This window comes from Artibeus jamaicensis, unplaced genomic scaffold, assembly GCF_021234435.1.
Source record: "Artibeus jamaicensis isolate MK-2021 breed Jamaican fruit bat unplaced genomic scaffold, CSHL_Jam_final contig_466, whole genome shotgun sequence".
NCBI lineage: Eukaryota > Metazoa > Chordata > Mammalia > Chiroptera > Phyllostomidae > Artibeus > Artibeus jamaicensis.
Window position 1 is genome coordinate 16,581,755 of NW_026521844.1, and position 16,132 is coordinate 16,597,886.

The 16,132-nt window shown below is 37.9% G+C and overlaps 1 pseudogene; it reads right to left on the minus strand.

Moving 5' to 3' along the window:
• Nucleotides 1–545: 545 nt before the first annotated feature.
• LOC128627747 (glyceraldehyde-3-phosphate dehydrogenase-like) lies at nucleotides 546–1,640 on the minus strand (annotated as a pseudogene).
• Between the last annotated feature and the right edge of the window lie 14,492 nt (nucleotides 1,641–16,132).

Below are 16,132 nucleotides of genomic sequence, written 5' to 3' on the forward strand. Positions count from 1 at the left end.
AACCTACCTGGGAGGCAGGTGGCTACTTAATGTCTGCAGCACTCCTTCCGGCAGACTTATTTCACCTGATTCTATATTCACTGTTTTTAGTAAGTCTTTTACATTGGTTATGGCATTATATTAGAACTGTTTCTAGTCCAAAGATGTTATTTTGTCTTCTTGTTTTAATTCTTGTCGATGTGTTTGTTTGAAGGGGAAATTTCATTGCAGCCAAGAAAATGTTACCTCTGTGATTTCTAAACATAAATAGAAGAATACAACTTTCAGCATTAACTTATATGTGTTCACAAGCAAAGTCAGAATCATCATTATCACCAATCCCTCATTCTCTCCCCTTTATTTATTCATTCATTTATTTTCTTCTAACAAATCCTGTAACTCCTCAAATTCCCATTATTATCAAGACAAATAAGATAAAGAAAATAAGATAAGATACTTAATTTGGAAAGGCTGGGTACAGTGAACTTGATTAATGGTGCATGAAAAGTTAGGGCTCCCTATGCCCCTCCCCTGCTTCGGGGGGTCTGGCATAGAAACTGTGGAGGTCAGAAGATTCTCAGTGCTTTGGGGGATTGATTTGGGGCAAGGAATCCCCAGCAGCTCAGGGCATCTCTTCCTGTAGCTGGGATGAGTGGTTCACAGGCCTCTTGCTCCTTGGAGGCTATGTGGACCATAAGATCCACCACCCTGTTGCTGTAACCAAATTCATAGTCATACCAGGAAGTGAGTTTGACAAAGTGGTCATTGAAGGCAATGCCAGCCCTAGCATCTCAGGTGGAGGAGTGTTGTGTTACTGTTAAGGTCACAGGAGACAACCTGGTTCTCAGTGTAGCCCAGGATGCCCTTGTGGGGTCCTTCTGATGCCTGCTTCACTACCTTCTTGATGTCATTGTATTTGGCAGCTTTTTCCAGGTGGCAGGTCAGATCCACAACTGATATACTAGGGGTGGGGATAGGGCAGGCCATGCCAGTGAGCTTCCTGTTCAATTCAAGGATGACCTTGCCCACAGCCCTGGCAGTGCCAGTAGAAGCAGGGATGATGTTCTGGGAAGCCTCTTGGCCATCACATCACAGTTTCCTAGAGGGACCATCCAAGTTCTTCTGGGTGACAGTGGTGGCATGGACTGTGGTCATGAGTCCCTCCACCATGCCAAAGTTGTCACGGATGACCTTGATCAGGAAGAAAAGGACTTGGTGGTGCAGGAGGCACTGCTGACAATCTTCAGAGCATTGTCATACTTGTCATGGTTCATATCAGCACAAACATGGGGACATCTGCAGAAGGGGCAGAGATGATAACCCTCTGGGTTATAACCTTTCAGTGATCCCCAGCCTTCTCCACAGTAGTGAAGACCCCAGTGGACTCTAAACATATTCAGTGCCAGCCTCACCCCATTTGATGTTGGTGGGATCTTGTTCCTGGAGGATAGAGCTGGACTTTCCAACAAGATTCCAGTTTTCAGCCTTGACTGTGTCTATGAACTTGCCATGAGTAGAATCATGCAAGACATGTAGACCATGTAGTTGAGGTCAGTTAAAGGATTATTGATGTAGACAACACCCACTTTGTCAGAGTTAAAATCAGCCCTGGTGACCAGACACCTGATATGGACAGCTCTATTCACTCTGACCTTTGCCATCATGTCCAGGGTTGTGACTAGCACTGAGGAGGGAGACACAGCTGTCTGTCAAACAGGAGGAGCAGAGAGTTAAGATACTTCATTAAATAGAAATAAAAACTATAAATTTGTCTTTCCCACCCAATTCAACATGATAAAAAATGTGGTAACTGTGAAGAGAATAATAATTCATAATAATTATTAATAGGTTTCAAATAATGTACACCTTAAGGCTGAATTATGTTCTTATAAGACATCTGTTTCTCTTACCATTCTTATTACATGAGTGTTTTCCTTTTATTTTCCTCTGGTTTTCTTATTGTTCTGCTTTGAAAGACTGGAGAATGACCATAATAGCTGTTTTCCATGGCAGTGAGCAGTGAGTGAATGTTGGGCTCCCTGTGGACTAAACATTTTGATGCACATTTCCACAGGAAAGACACAGTGCTGCTGATTGCTGCAGAACCACTGTGCCCCAGAGTGGGAAATGCTTCGGTGCTCTCTTATCCTGGGGCTGAGCATTAACCACACTGCCGATCAGCAAGTGCTTATTGCCCCTGCCATTCAAACCACATAAATCTCTGGGAAGAGACAATGTCCCTCCAGGGAGGTTAGCTTGCTCATAAAATGTCAAAAAAAGATCAAAACTATATTTAGTCCAAAACTAAAGGCTAAGGTAACTGTGGCCATTAGAAAAAGTATTTATATTATTACCATCATCAAAGTGATTGATTTTCAAGAAGTCTTCGTTCTGGAAGCAAAAAATAATAATTTCTTTAAATAACAATATTTCAACCATACAAATGGAAACATTCTATCTATAGTCCAATATATACTTTACTTGCTATTATTATTTCATTTTATTACTAAATTACTCTTATACAGACCACTCTGAGGTGGACCTAAGAGAAGTCTGAGGTTTGATCCATTCACTGGGCCTGTAGTTTTCCCCAGTGCCTGTAGCTGTTCCTAATAGTGGAGAGTCTGACAGGTCAAGAAGGGTTAAGGCCTGCAGATTCCATTTCACACTGAGGAGTAACGAAAATAATGAGGGATTTGGAGCTAGGTAGTACTATTATTTTTAGTATTAAAGATCGTTCTATTTTAGCGCATTCATTTTCAGCTGGCACTTAATTAAAAACACAAATAGAATAATACATGCTTATAGTAAAATTCTAACAGTGAAAAGTTATAGAATTAAACATAAATTTCACTAGCACCAGGACCCTATTCCTATTCCCAGAGGTAACAATTATTATAATATCTTTACTTGACATTATAATGTGATCACTTGGCTATTGTTTTAGAACTGGTCTTTATGTGGACAAATATATATATCTATATATGAGAATATGATTCTCCAAAATATGCTTCTTTGACATATGGGTCATTTTGAGCTAAAGGTCATTGAGAAACAGCAGATGCAGGAAAAGTTCCAAACACAGGGCACAAAATTTCCTTTTCAAGTGAAACTTCAATTTGTAAAAAAATTCTCCTTATCCCATTCCATAGCAGGAAGTGGAGGACTCTTGGTAACTGTTATTAATGGAGATAACATTGACTTAAATCTGCATAACAAACCTTGCAAACAACTCTTGTTTATAATACTTATCCTGGTCATGTTCCCACCACTTGTCTCTTCCCAGAAGCCCCAAACCCCCTTTCCTTTGTCTAACCTAAAATGATATAGATGCTGAAGGTCTAACCATGCCTTCAGGTGATTCATCACTGGGTGCCCCATGTATACGCAAAAAATGCACATGTTAATAAACTTCTGTTTGTTTATTTATTGTTAATTTTTTGGTTAATTTTCAGTCTTATTTCCCGGATACCAGCTGGAGAACCTAAGATGGGTAAGGTAAAGATATTCTTCCTGTGCTCTATAATATAAAGCATCAGTATACAAGAATATGTATATAGATATTTAAACAAATAAAAGTATACACACTCATTCTTATTCACATTATGTTTTTAATTTAACAATATATTTGAGATATTTTTCTTATCAATACATGTAGGACTTTCTCATTTCTTTATCCCAATTATAACTTTTTAGTTTGGTTTCATTGTTTATTACCTAAAATATTGACATAAATATTTAGCACATAAATCTTTCTAAATATCATTGATGATATTTTTATAATGAATTACTAAAACTGTCAAGAAATAAGAAAAATCTGTACGTAGGTATGAAGAAACTTACTTGGAAAAACTGTTGTAGAGAGAGAAAGGAATGATTGCAACTGGGTAGGGAGCCTGCATCTGAAAGTGCAGGCAGAAGGAGCTTCTCTTTGATGATGAGTGGAAGGGGTTAGAAAGAATTGGTTGTAGTGCAGTGGAATGAGCAGGTGGAGTGAAGAGAAAGTGGACTGGGGCAGGTCTTTCCCTGACGCCACTGGATTATTAGGAGGGGCCACTAACAGGTGTCATTCTACATTTCAGTCCTTGTGTAAATTCAAAGTTGATGCAATACCCAAGCCCTGTAGCGAAGAAGGAGTCTAACGAAAGTTTGGTCAAAGCATGTTAGTAGATATTTTGTCCAGATTTATGATCAATGGTATAAACAGTTTAGCTAATCACTTAAGAGAAAAAAAAGGGAATTTGAAGGCTCTGTGTTTGGCCTTGTCATAGGTGAACAAATGCCTTCCGGTGGCCTTATCTCACAGCATGTGGCAAGGAGAGTGATGGCTGGCAGTAAGTCATTCCAGAACACAAACATGTGTGAGGCTTTTTAACCTTCAGCATTTGCAGGAGCACAAAACTCTAGAAAGATTCAACTTCCTCCAACTGTTGGGGTCAGGATATTAAACTCTAATAATGTTTCTGTGTTTGTTTGTTTATTTTGATTGCTATGCTGTTTCCCTTAGCTTAGTGAGATATTTCTTTTACATGGCCTTTTCTCATTGCTATATTTAGGTTTTCAATTTTTCAAAGTATATTCATCTTTTCTCCAGTTAGACTGTAATCTAGGGAGGTGTGGCACCTGCAAATGCACAGATCCTAAGTTTCAAGAGCCCACTTGTGAAATGTGGCCGACCTACCTTGGCATCTGTGCTGAGCATAAAGAATGTGTTCTGTGTGGAGCCTTCAATAGAGTAGAGAAGGACATTTGGGCACAGAAATGTTCCGATCTTAACATTACCAGGGTTGAAAGCTGGGGCAAATTACCCTCTCCAGGCCAGGTCGATGGATTCCCTGTTTCACTGTAAAGAGAAGGATGCTGAGGACTGCTGGCTCTGTTTCACATGTTCATTGAATGGGAACAATGGGAACATGGTACACCTAGCGGAGACTCCAGAGTGCCCCACTCATCCACACATCACTCCAGCTGCAAGCTGGCGTGGTTGCGGGGATTGTTCTTTGGCCTCACATTGCTGCTGATTTGGAAGCTTTTAATGCTACTTCATGTCAAATTTGCCAAATTTGAACAGGAAAGAATGAATGCTAAATGGGACAGAAGTGAAAATCAACTTTTACAAATGCCATTTTAACTGTTTACAATTTGAACTATGAGGGAAGATGAGCATCACCTGTACAAATTATACAACACTGAAAGTAAAGTAGTGATATTCAGTGATAGTCACAGAGTAAGGGAGCTTTAGGGCAATATCACCATGGGTTTTACTTATGTGCAGGTTTTGAAAATGTACAATATGTCTAATTTAAAATGTTTTAAATAACTTTGCTTCTTCCACATTTTTTATTGTTTTTCAAGTAAAATTGCCCATTTTGTTTCATACTAGTTCCATTCTTATTTAAGTAATTCTTAATTTTTAACAGTTCATTTTTTACAATTCTTTTTACTAAATTTATGTATTAAATAAAAATGCCTAAAATATGAAAAACAAACAGACAAAAAACCCACAAGGGGCACAACAGAAGTCTGCCTTCACACCCGAGAGTACTTAACTAATGGGACCGATGAGCCCAGTCGTGCCATTTCATTGTGCGTCATCTGCGGAAAACAAGCTACAGATGAATCAAGGGCTCCAACACCATTGAAAAGCCATTTACTAAAAATCATCATCATTTGACAAGTATCTATGCCAATGTTAAATACCAATTGAAATCTCAAAATGGAGCTGAACCCTTGTTTTACAGCTCACATTCACTGAAAAGATTGAATATGTAAATTATTTAGTAGCACAACTGCGTGCCCAGGAAAGGAAAACTTATGCAGACACCAAGGACCCAATAATGCTGGTGTGTTTCATTACAGGGAGTGAAATACTCAATTTCTGTGCCAGAAATGATACCATTCAGATCTTGAGCAGTTCCAGAAGTTGACATATTGATGACACCTCACGCACACCTTTTCTGTCCAGGTTGATGAGTTATCAGATTTTCCCAGTAAATGTTCTGCTGTAGTGTTAGTAAGATTAGTAAGTGATTGCAAAATTGAAGAAAAATTTTACTTCCTCAAATCAGCATTTGGAACAAGTAAAGGCCTAGTGTTTTGTTTTTGTATCTGGAAACAAAAAGCTTGTCTTGGAGGAACTGTGTTGGCAGATACACTAGTGGTGTCTCATTAACGAACAGTTGGCTTTATGAAAGGTTTTGCTTCTCTTGTAACAAAAATAAAATTCTGACATTTTCCTACTGAATGGCTCTCTCCACAGATATATGCTGGTGTCAAAAATTCTTGAAGATAAAAGAAAAAGCATTCTAGTTTGCTCTACAAAAATGATTACTGTTATTTAAAAAAAACAATACATTAAAAAGTGTTTAAAATCTGTGGAAAAAGGTGGACAAAAACCACATAAATCTGCTTTCTGCAGAAATGTGGTGGCTTCGGGAAGGGTGAGTTCTCAACAGGGAATTTGACAAGCAGTCTGAAGAGATATCTATGTGGATTCCAAGTCCCAAAGCTCAGAATTCCCAGCTGGTAGCCAGCACACACTAGCCGCATGCCCACCAACCTGTGAGCAAATTTTCTATTTGTAAGAAAAACTAATGGTTATTATTGTTTGGAGCCATTAAGATTTGGATGTGGTCTGTTTCTCAGAAATAAATAGCTAGAATAGATTTTGGTATTGGAAGTGAAATATTGCCATGACAAAATTTAAGATGTATCACTGACTTTGTAACTATTATAGGTCATGCCCCTCCCTCACCGCCCTCCCCACCCTGGCCAAATTAAAGAAAATTACTAACAAATCTAAGAAGACTCTGGGACAGTGTTTCCAGTCAGGGCTTTGAGCAAAGTAAAAAAAAAATGTTATTAGAGGCTTAATAAAAAAGAAGAACCATTGTTATGTTGTGGCAGAAAGTTGGCAACACTGTGGGGCCTGTACTTAGTGAGCTTGATGATGTAGGCGAGAAAGTTGTGACACAGAGTATTAGCATTCTCTCTTGTGTCTTTGAGCTATCCATAGGAAAATGCGAGTCTAAGCTCATATCACTCCGTTTGGGTCAGCCAATATATCAAGTGATTAAGTGTTAGGAAAAGGAAAGCATCTTTATTAAGAAAACCAGCAAAGCAAGAAGAAGATAAACCAGTGTCCTAATGAACCATTTGAGAAAGTACAGAATTCAGGCTTTTACATGAAGAGAAGGGGGAAGTGGGAGTGGCTTGAAGTCGAAAGGTGACTGACAACCAGAAGGATCTTGGTGCCAGCAAGGACCTGAGGAAGACTGTGAAAGTTTATCAGTAACACATTCGAGTTGCTGTGGTTTCTGTCACAGTGTTTTTATAAATCTTTGACAATCTGTTATTTTCGTAAATACTTTCTTATTTGCTTGGGGGAGGTAGTTTCGAGATTGGAGGTTGTTCCAGTGATTTCCAAACTACAGGCTAACTTTCGAATTATTAACATTCTTACATGCAGGGCTAGCCAAAGTTACTAACTGAAATGTTGTGGGCATGGGTCAGGCTTTGGCAAGATAAGCTCTAAAAAAGAAACTTAATTTTTTAGGTAGAAATTCAAGAAAATAGAAATAAATTAGGACTAAATGGGTTTTAAATTAAATCAGAAACTTAAAAAAATTCCCAGGTGATCAAGATGGCATACTGTTCTGAAATTAAGAAATGACTCTCAGGTTAATATCTCATTGAGGTTCATCTGTGAGATCCTGAAAAACCTCATACAAATTAGAGAATTACTGTGTATATACTTTTAATAGTCCTTCAGAGAGACTTAAGGGTATGTCTCACAAACTCTAACAAGCAAACAATAGGCCTTCTGGGCATCCCAAAGGCTATCGTCCCCCAGACACTGTGTGTGGAGCAGAAGTTAGAGAAGGGCCTACCTTAAATTAGGGGTATGGCTTTTGTCTAGTCCAATGAATTATAAATCAGTAGGCAAAAACCCTAAACAGTTTGAAGAAATTGTGCCATCATGGACTGGACATATCAGAATAAATCCAGAATAAAAATAAAACACTGCCTTGGAATTCCAAGTGACAAAAGTGGGCAGAGAAAATGACTGCAAACACAGATCATTTCTTATGGGGAAAGAAGGGGCCTCCCAGAGACAAATCAATGGTCCAGAGAATGGAGGCAAAAGCTGCAGAAACAAGTCCTAGGTCGTAAAGCTGAGCCCTAATCAGGAAACTGGTGATATATGTCTCTGTGTATTTCAGAATTCACTCCCCTACCTTCAAATAAGAAAAGTTATAGAAGTTGTCCTATCCCTGTTGCTAATCTCCACAGTGTGTGGATGGTGGGTAAAATATATACATATGTATGTCCATACATTTATATACATATATAATCATGTACATATGTAATATTTTTAGTCCTCATTGTTTCAGATTAAGAGAAATAGCACTTAGGAATTACCTGAATAACTGTAACCAAAAGCTTCATCCACAACTGGACCTGATGAGATGACTCAGTCTGGGCTTCAGTCTGAAGCTGAAACAGGACCGGTCTTGGGGAGGGGAGAATATATTTTGCCTGTGGAGAGATCTAAATTTTTGTGGTCAGAGGATAAACTGGGACATTGTGTTTTCCAGAATGACTTCCCAAACATCTTCCACTCCATATATTCTTTTCACAACTGGAAGCTGATACTTCTTCAGTTGACATCTTGGGTCTATGTTTCTTATTTTGGGATTCACATGTTTTCTGTGGTTTGACTTCTGAGGCTAAGTCCTGAAGTGTGATCCTACTTCTGCCTGATTGTTCTAGTGACACTGGCTCTTGGGATGTAACTTCCATACAACTGGGAAAACCAAGGAACCCAGGGAGAGGCCTGTGGGGGAGAGAACTGTGGTCTCTGGCCCCCTCTGAGTGCCCTTGACAAACAGCATCTACTCCGTAGCCATGAGAGAGCCAGCTTCTAAGTGGCTCCGCAGCTCCCCTCTGGGTCCCGGCAAGTACTGCTGAGGAGCAAAGAGGAGCTGCCTTCCTGAACCCGCCCACATTGCGGAACAGGGAAGAACAAAAGGTTTCGCTTGGGGCAGTCACTGTGTTTGGGAACACTTGTTTTATGCAGATAGAATGCACAGATTTTTGAGACCTGAAAATTATTTGAAGATTCACCCTTAATGGGAAAAAGAGAAATTTGCCTTTAAATTAAAATTTGTACAGCTGTGAGAGGTGATCTCTCTCTCTCTCTCTCTCTTTTTTTTTTTTTTGTTCTAACTTTTAGGGACAGTAACTCTTCCCAGGATCCTAATTGTAATAATTTCTTATCCTATAGTATTTGTTGCAGTATCTTTATAATTATAAAATATTTAATAAATTTTTAAATTTAAATTCTCTATTATTGTAGAGGAAATTGATGGAGAGGTTAAGTAATTTTTCCTAAACCACACGGCTCATAAGTAAGGTAGTTACAATTTAAACTGTGGCTTTCTGAGATCTTGGCTAAGGCCTTTAACCTTTATTCAGAGTAGATTTCAAACTGAGGCTTTGAGAAGGAAAGAAAAAAAGCCAAACGCATTTATACAAGATAGGATTATCTTTTAAAAGAGCTTTTGCTTCTGAGACAGTTTGTGTAGTCAGTGACAAAACTATTTAGAGGAAATAGTTGTTTTTTCTTTTGCTTGTTTATTTGTTTCCTGTCTGCATTTGTGCACTCAGATCCCTTATTTGAAGTGAAGAATTCAGGAATATACCCTGAGTTAGTGAAAGAGAAACCAAGAAACAGAATGGGGGTGGGGGAGAGGAGAGAGATAGTGTTTGTGAAGAAAAGGTGTTTGGGGCTTGTTAGAAAGTAGTTCTAGATGTAAGCATTCTCTATCAACACACAGACTATTATTACAGACATTTACCAAACTTGTCGTAGACATCTTTAACATCTGACAAAATGAGAACAGGCAAGGAGGAGGGACGGGCAGACTGGGGGGACGGCGCTGTGCGGGCGCCACAATCTAGTACTGCTGCCTGCTGTGGAACCAAGCACAGTCACGCCTCTGCAGGGGCCGCAGAATTCAAACTCCACGTATTCATGATTGAGGTTGATTCGGCACTGAGTATCTGCAAAGCCCAATAGATAGTCTTAAACAACCTAAACCAAAGCTCAGAGAGATCCACCAGCAGATCATGGAGCTATTAGTGAATTGAGACATTTCCTATTTTTTTCCCTCACTAGTCTTGCTCTAGTGGAGGTCAGACACCATGACTACCATGAGATAAGGAGAAATAGCGCAACACAGCAAATAGAGAAGAAGCCAACAACACACCTTATTTGTCCTTTTCCTTGGTAGTCTCCCAGAAGACACTATGAAGAAGAGTATCTTTCAGCCTGGAATTTCAATGACATTGAATTTATATTGGTTTCTTATTGCTTCATAACAAATCACCCCAATTCAGTGGCTTTAAACAGCACAAATTTGTTAGCTTCCAGTTCTGTAGGAAGAAGTTCAAAATGGTTTAGTTTAACTGGGTTCTCTGCTCAGGTCTCATAACGCCAAAATCAAGGTGTGACCAGAAGTACATTCATCAGGACCTTGGAGTCCTCTTCCTGTTGTTTATAGGGTTGACACCTAGTTTCTTGCTGTCTATCAACCAAAGACCTCTCTTATTCCCTTAAAAACACTCAACTCCTTCTCACGTGACCTACTCTATGTTTAAAGCCAGCAACAGCATATGCAGTCTTCTCACACTTCCAATCTCTCTGAATTCCTCTTCTTCCTCAGCCAGAGAAACACTCTCTTTTAAGGACTCGTGAGATAAGATGGGGCCTAGCCAAACAACTTCCCTCTCTGAAAGTCAGCTGTGCCAATCTCATGACACCATCGCAGAACTGATGTTTCATTATATTCAAATGCCCTAGGGATTAGTATAGGAGATTTCTATTTTGGAAATTAGAAATTTATTACTAGACTATTTTGGAAATTACATATAGAAGATTGAAACTTTTAATTATAGAAATAATGCCATTTTTCTTTGTTTTGACTGCAAGTGACTTGACTGCTTTTTAGTATCTGAGAGTGACCAGGTAATGGGCCCTGCAGAAAATTTTATTCAAGTCAGGAAAGAATTATCTCTGCACCCTGGGGGTAAATGGACAGGGTAGTTTTGGAAAAAGAATTATACAAAAAAAGTTTCATCAATAGCGTACACACTATTGATTTCTTTCTGTAAAAAGAAGAGACAGCCTGTGGTTTGTGGTGGAAAGATATAACGTGTATATAGTGATGTACCCAAAGGAAAGATGAGAAAAATAATACTGTGGCTTCATTGTTTTCCCAGTGCAGCACATCCTGCTGGTATTCCTGCTAGGCCAGGGGCAGGACTCTGTTGGGATCCATGTAGGTGAGTGTCCCCAGGCCCCAGGGGTATGGAAGGTGCTGGAGAGTAGATCTGAGAGAACAAACAGAAATTACTGAGCACAAGAATCTATTACAGTAAACTGAACAAGAGACATCGGTGAGTTGGGGGAAGACGGTGGGAACAGAAGCAAACAGCGGGTTCTGGAAACAGTGTGAAGGTATAGCAAATAGGTTTTGTCAAATGAATTTTAGCAACAGGGGATAAGAGAGGAAGAGCTATTGAAAAAATGAACTATTTCTAAAACTTGTAGTCAATCTTTATCTATTAGTTCCCTAGGCCTACCACAGCAAACTGCTACACGCTTGGTGACTTAAAGCAACAGAAATTCATTATAATTTTCTGTTTAAACAAGGTCAAAATTAAGGTGTCAGCAGAGTTGGTTCCTTTCGGAGGTTCGGAAAGAGAACTTTCCCCACGCCTCTCCCCTGGTGTCTGGTGCTGTAAAACTTGGTGTTCCTTTTCACAAAGCTTTCCCCGTGTCTCTGTGGGTCAAATATCCCTGTCTAATTGGAAAAAAAGCTGAGGCAAAATCTTCTCTATCCAATGAGATTTTTATTTCCAATTTTTAATGTATTCTGTATTTGACATACATGATATTCTGTAAGTGCTACAATGCAATACATATTAACCATAGGTAAAAAGAGATTCAAGTGATGGGCATATACACAAATATTTTTTGAAAATCTACTGCATGACAAGCACTGCTTTTTAAATCCATTTAACACTCACACTGCTTCTAAGAGTTAGTGTATTTTACCCACTTTAAGCTGAGTAAGCTGGTTCATGTTAACTATATTGTTCACTGCCTTATGGTAGATACATGTAACAGGGTTGAATTAAACCCAGGTTTTTTATATTTTGTAGCCTCAGAGATGATAAGGTAGATCATAACAATATGATGCAGACTTGAAAGACTAGAATAATTAAGTACCAAATCCTTTATATTTCAGTTTGGAGATGATCAATACATTTATCATAAGCTATTTTTAAACCAAATAATTTGACCCAAGAGTTTGTTTTCTTCCCTACAAAATCAGATTCATATTTTAAAAAAAGTGTTTCAGTAACTAAATAATATTAATATGTAGCCTATTATCTCTCAGCACCTGAGAGATATCCAATCTTTTGTGACATTTTATCCTCACAGAAGACATTTTTTCATTGCTTTATTAGTGAGGAAGTAAGAGAGAGGGGAAGGGAGAGTAAGAACCATCAGTGCGAGAGAGAAGCATTGATTGGCTGCATCCTGTAGGTGCCCAGACCAGGGACCGAAACCCACAACCTAAGCGAGTGCCCCAAGAATTGAACCTGTAGCATTTCAGTTACATGACGACACTCCACCCACCTGAGCCACACTAGCCAGGGCTGTTCTGTGACATTTTAAAATCTTATGCCTCTCTTCTGCAGCTTTGTCTATCATAGAAATTCTTATCTCCTTATGATTGTATATATCTCTTAAAAAAATATATATGATTTATATATTATAAGATTTGTTATTTTTTTGGACTTAAAAAAAAGCCTTATTCTAAAAAGAATTACCAAAAGGAGCATGTTAACTCAAACATTTAACAGATTACATTTAAACTCAGTCACAAAACTCAAAATATCAAACTAAAACGGCTTTATGTGCTTAAGGACTTTTAATAATAAAACTTTAAAGAAGGAAACATGTAGAAACTTCATCAGGATTTTGGAGCCACTTAGGCAAGCAAACATTTAATATTAAGCCAAAAAAAATAGCATTCAAAACTAAAATCCTCAAATTTAAGGAAAATGCCTATTCACGTCTTCGATAGACACTTACATGCACACAAGACAACAAAGAGAATTATTGTAATTAGGAAGAGATCAAGTCTTTCCTCAAGTGTGATCTTCTGCTTCATTTTTGTTCTGACTGCGTACCCCTCACACTACAGGACTTCATCTACAGTGGACCAGCTTGGTCAACGTGATCGGCTTACCGTGAATTTCTCTAGATCCCAATTCACACATCCTGTCTACCCCCATCCATTGTTCCCTTAAATGGTGGTACAGCTTTCTGAGTATTGCCACTGTAATTGGTAATTTCAGAGAAATTACCTGTTTTTTTCCCTGAAGAAAGCTGGGAAATTTTAGGTTTCCAAAGATGATTATATATACACAATTCTGTTTTACTACACAGTCCACAATATACAGCAGGGGATTATATAACAATTAGATAAAGGTGATTACTGACTATTGAGATAAAAATATCAACTTTGTCTCTAACACAAATAAAATAGACATACAAATTTGCCACCATATAGAGGCTGTGTTTACTCTGTTCAGTCCTGAGGGCTCGTACCACTGGGAGTGTGTTAAATACAGAACATACGGCATCCATAACCTCAGACATGAAGTACAGGCAGCAAAACCACAACACCCTTTGCTCACGAGCAGTGTGTCATGTAATAGAAGGGCCACTTTTAAAGCTTTTAAAATAGTTATTCTGCTGTATTTGTGTTTTCAAAATTATTACTGTATTAGTTCACACTGAAGGTAAACACAATAGTTAGACTTTCTTATTTATTAACGACATATTTTGACTCATTTTAAACTTCAGACAAAGCTGCTGGCCACGATGAGTTCTGTTACATGTTTTGTCAAGTTTAACCAGTCTATAGGACAACACAAAATCATCTCTGGCAATATATTGGCAGTTTTGTCTTCAAAAATTGCAAAAAGTGATGAAGAAACCCCCAAATATTATGAGTTAAAACCATCAAAATATTTATTGTTTTTAAATGCCCCATGTTTGAAACAGCTAAAACCAAAGCATCCTCCTTCAAATTTCTTACTTCACTTGTACTTCACGAAAGTGCTGTGGAACTTAGATTTCTAGCAGCTGCATTGAGGGCAGAAACAGAAGGAAACCCTGTGGGACCAAAGCTCCTGGAGTCCATTGCCAGGGCCGGGGCCAGGGCCAGGGCCAGGGCCAGGGCCAGGGCATGACCTCAGGCTAACATGCAAGCCACACACTGAGAAATTAGACACGCCCAGGGGTACACAGGGACACGCACATACAAATGAGGGGACCAGGCACCACAGTACCATTATTGTTTATTTCTGAAAGAGCCACTTCAAATCTTAACTCTATTTGGTAGGCCAAAGGATGCTATTATTTACTGATATTGTTTCCTTAAATCCTTACATCTGCACCTCTGTCGCTAAAGTAAACTGCCATTACTAGCATAACATTGTCCAAGACAGTGGTGATAAAGATCCTAAGTTTAATTACTACCTGACAAATGCTTGCTAATACTTCCTAATTCTTTTGCTTGGAAGAAGGATGTTCACTTAATTTGGCCGGCAATACTGCATGAAGAGCTAACATCTTTTTTTATTTGCCCAGAAACTATGTAAACTACCAACTGAGACCCTGATTTTATGTTGGTCAGTGTGTACACATATTCATATGCAATTATGTAGAATAATGAAAAACTGATAATAAGGAAACTAACTACTCAGTGATGTCAGATGCTAGAAAGAATTTTAACTATGTGATATTTACAGATATAGGTTTTTAAAAGAGAAGCATCTTTTCTATGATGTTTTATATGTTTTATTAGTTTTTCAATTGGTATATAAATTATTTTGTCTTATTTATTTGGAAAATATTTAAAAATCTGATTCTTCTGACAAGTAAATTTTTGTTAGGTAAGAAATGAGTAAGATGTTCAACTATTACCAAATTCTAGAAATTTAAAATTAACATATTTAATATTTTTATTTAGATCTTATCTTTTTTATTTAGATCTTTAATTTTGATAAAATTGGGTTCTCATAAATATAAAGATCATAATAGAAATCTCTATTTCCAAGAATAAAAAAATTTAAAAAAAAGCAAACACTGTCAGGTGAAAGCTGACTTGAGTCCCCTTCTCCCAAATTTTGAAAGCATAAAAAAACCCCAGAGATCCTATCAGAATTCTAAAATAAAATTTTGTGGAAGTGTTTTCTTAAAGGATTTTCAAGAGAATAGTACACATGAATAAAACAAACTCCTACACAAAGGGAAAAAACAGCCAAAATTATTTGTTAGGTTGGCAACAATAATTCAAAGGAATTAGGCTGAATAGTCTGACCTGTATGCAGTTAATGTGGAACCTAACAGGATGAAATGCCCATAACAAAATTTAAGTCCCCTCATCTTTTGGAAATGAAATTAGTAAAATTAACATAAGAATGTTTTGGATAGGTTTGTGGTCACATTAAGAACTAAATATAAAACTTTCCAATTTGATGGCAAAATTGTAACTTTTATAAGCTTGTTGAGTCTACCATGTCTAGAAATCAATTCTTTGGCTAATGGGTGCTTCATTTCAGAACTAATACAAGCCTTTATCACCTTTAAGCTCTCTTCTTCACTGTTCTACTCCATTGTCCTCTTGTGTGTGCTTGAGTTTAGCAAAGACTACCACCATTTGAAATTCCTTATAAGAGAATGCAATAAATGGAGTAATAAATGTAAGCCTGAGAATTCAAAAGGTCCTAAGAGACTTTTCACTGGCTGATCATTGTCACTTAAGTTTTAATACAAAAGGTTAAAAACTGGGAAAAAAGACTGTCATGACTATGAGTCTCCTCGTTAAAAGCCATCCATCAGACAGCTATGAAACAAGCAATGAGCCTGAAGTTCTCAGGTAATGATAAATAAAACCGAGAAACCCCAAACCCTTAAATTTTCCTGTTGAAACCTTTTATTTTGAATTTACTGATGCTTAAGAAAAACAGCTTTGCCCATAATTTATTGTGCCCTAAACTTATGACA